The sequence below is a fragment of the Crocodylus porosus genome, unplaced genomic scaffold, assembly GCF_001723895.1.
Source record: "Crocodylus porosus isolate Cpor-Errol unplaced genomic scaffold, CroPor_comp1, whole genome shotgun sequence".
Classification (NCBI taxonomy): domain Eukaryota; kingdom Metazoa; phylum Chordata; order Crocodylia; family Crocodylidae; genus Crocodylus; species Crocodylus porosus.
Window position 1 is genome coordinate 12,235,638 of NW_017728907.1, and position 3,561 is coordinate 12,239,198.

The window sequence follows — 3,561 nt, forward strand, 5'->3', positions numbered from 1 at the left end:
GTAGAGGGTGCAGGGAACTCTCAGGACTGCTTCAGCAGTCCAGCTGGCACAAGGGGTAGTGTCCCCAGGTACCAATTGGCTGGACCCCAGAAGCTCCTGAGAGCTAGTAGCCCTGAGCTACTTGCCAGGGCAGCATTTTATACTGCTGACAGCACAGCTCCCCCTGGCTGAAGATCTGGGAGGAGCCAGGCAGGGTTATTTTGCCCCTAGTAACACATTGCTCCACAACAAAGTGCGTGTCCGAGCACGTGCGCTGAGTCAAAAAGTCCCGGCTCAACTTTGCACCACTTCTATTTGAGCTGCTGCAAGCACACATGCTTGCATGTGTGGACACGCCCAGTTTGGTCAGAAGATACTCACCACCTTCATCTTCTACTAAATTGCAATATCTTTCAAATATATCTTTCAGACTGTACACACTTCTCCATGCAAAACCAGCATCTAGTTCATCAATTACTTGATGCCATGCTGTCACTTCAGGAAAAAGAAGAATATCTTCTTGCGCAATCTTCACATGCAAATGGGAATGAGAGACTGTGTTGCTTCCGTTGTTCCTCCCACCTGCATTCAGGATGGTAATGTGCCTCAGCAGCTGTTAGATCTTCAACACCAATTCAGCAATGCAACACTTCATTCTTCTCTGCCAGCTTGTATATTGGATTGGCTGATTCAAATGACAACAGTTGACTCAAGTCTCTTCTTAGTAGAATGTTTCTGGCAGGATATGCATATCCTCCAGTGAACTGCTGAAGTAGATGATCTGCTGGATGTCCTAGTATGTTCTTCACTTGACGTTGTTAGTAGGGTTTCACTTTCACCTTCTACCTTGTGTGACTTTCTTAACAGTCTTTTAATAAGGCCTTTGTGTGTGAAAGAACTATAGCAAGAATAGTGCCAATTGAGACTTTTGGAAAGTTGCAGCCCAGGAGCAACACAATATGATAGTCTGTCAAGAATATTGCCATAACAAGTGTCCAGTTCAGCAACTGTCATACGTTGAATGAATACCTACCTTGGCTAATCATTGACTGTGAACCTACTTTGAGATATGATGATTCTAGTAGATTGTAAACTCAGTGACACTATCGGCTCCATTGTAGTGTTTGCTTAAGAGCGATAAAGGCAAATATCTTGTTGACAATCTCCATTGGAGGTTTTCATGTCAGGGTCATTTGAAACAGAACAGAGTTGATGTAGCAGTTTTGCAAAGCTTTTGGGTATTTAATAATGAACAAAATTGTAAATTCATAGCAGCCATATTGAAATCCAATATGGCTACCATGATGAAAAAGTTACCGTTGAGCTCCTCAGTTTATACAATGTTGGTTTCAACACTGGAATTATTTTTCTAGGCCTACTAAGGACTGAAATATTGGCCAAATATTGATGGCTGAAAACGCAAATTAATTACAGCCAGAACTACTTGCCAGATTAGCAACATGACTTTTCTGAAATGGGTAGACCACCTCTACCAGAAACACAGTGCTCTCACTTGTGGCAATGAGTTGCCTGTGAGGTGACACATTTACCCTTCACTATTAACCCTTTGCTTGTCTGGCAGAAAAAGTGTCACCTGTAGCAGCACTTTGGACTTGCTAGGGTTGAATCTGAGCCAGCTGCTTGTCATCATGGTGTTGACCCCACAGATTCATTGCAGTTTCCTTGTGACAGAGATGCTTGCTTCTTGCATATCGCTGCTGTTTCTGCTGATAAGGAGTATTGCTAGCTGTGCAGGTTAAACTTGTAAGTCAGGCTACTATGAAGTTAGGAGTTTAGGTTAAAGATACTGAGATTTAATAATCTCATTTTCATGAGTTCATGGACTTAATTTTCACTCTGGGTTTATATATTAATTGTTCACTTAGTTTTAGCTTTTCTCCCAAACCCCAAGCGCTAGAGACTTCCTTTTTCATCAGAGCAGAAGACTGAGATTCACATACAACCCCAGGATGCTGGGAGCTGGGGGTTAGAAAGGGAACAAAGAACTTGAGAAACTCGGAGAGTCAACAACACTGCAATAAGGTAAGCATTCCGCACTCATCGTATCTGAACACCAGGAAAAGGCTAGTAGTGCTCCTGCTTCTCATGAATGTTGTGCTTAGGGGTTCTGCATCATCCTGGCTTCTCTCTGCATCATCCTTTATGTATCTACTTGAGCCTTGGATGGGGTGATAGGACTCTCCTGCCAACAGATCAGTGAAAGCAAATCTGCTGTGCTTCTTCCTAGAAAAGGGAAATACTTCTAAGAACAAGTTAAACCCACCAGCTTCCTCATGTCAGTCAAACTAGTCAGGAGGCTCCACACTTGCTCTCATCTCTGATCTTATTTTCTATCTTCACCTTCCATCCTCAGGCATGCAAGCTGTGATTTTCTCCTGGTCCTTTAGTCTCCTGTTGGGAATACAAGGTTGCTATAAGGAAGGAAACTGAGAGGGTAGAAAGGAAGAAGAAGAGTAGCAAGCAGTAGGGCACCAACCCCCCTGCCAATTTAGAAGGAGTGCCAGCCTGACAGCCTGCAGGGAGGCCACACTATGGCAGCAGTGGCCTGTATCCAAGGCTCTTGTGTCACAGAGGCAGCAGCCTGTGCGTGGGAGGTAAGATGTACATGCACATCCACACTTCCCCCATTAAGAACCTCCTCCCCCTTCTGTCCAGGGTGCCATAATTCCTAGTTATGTCTCTGAGAAAGACATACAAAAAGAAAAATGAAGGAGGAGAAGAAACTTAGGGAAAGAAAAACAGTGATTCTAAGTGGGAAGGGTTCTTCTCCCATCCAGCAAGGATGGATGTGATGATGAGGGGTTGAACAAAAATACTGACACCAGCTACAGGCTAGGTTAGTGTATGCAGGTCAGGTTCTGTCTTAGACTTTTATGGAAGACTCCCATTGGCTGCGAGCTTTGCACAGGCTAATGCTATTCTGTCTTAGAAGAAAGGCAGCAAAAAGACACGGCATCCCCCTTGGCTCTCCAGGGAGCTAGCGGACCTCCTGCAGCTAAAAAGAAAGACCTACAAAGGATGGAGGATGGGATACACCTCCAAGGAGAAATATTTAGCATTGGCCCAGACCTGCAGGTAGTGAACCAGGAAAGCCAAGGCTGTGACGGAACTCCAGCTAGCTACAAGTATCAAGAACAATAAAAAGTCCTTTTTTAGATATGTGGGGAGCCAAAGAAAAAGCAAGGGCAACATTGGACCCCTGCTAAACCAGATGGGACAACTGATAACTGACGCCCAGGAAAAAACCAACCTACTAAATGGGTACTTTGTGTCTGTCTTTCATCAGTCCCACAGGACACCCCTGCCCATTACAGGACAGGGAGGCCTGTGTGAGGGAGGTCCCTTGCCTTCCATCAATACTGACCTTGTGAAGGAATACCTTGAGAGGCTGGACACCTTCAAGTCAACCGCCCCTGACAATACACCCCAGGGTACACAAGGAGCTGGCGAGCATCATAGCCCAGCCCCTGGCACAGATCTTGGAGAACTCCTGGCGCTCTGGTGAAGTGCCCGAAGATTGGAAGAAGGCCAGCGTGGTGCCGATCTTCAAGAAAGGGAGGA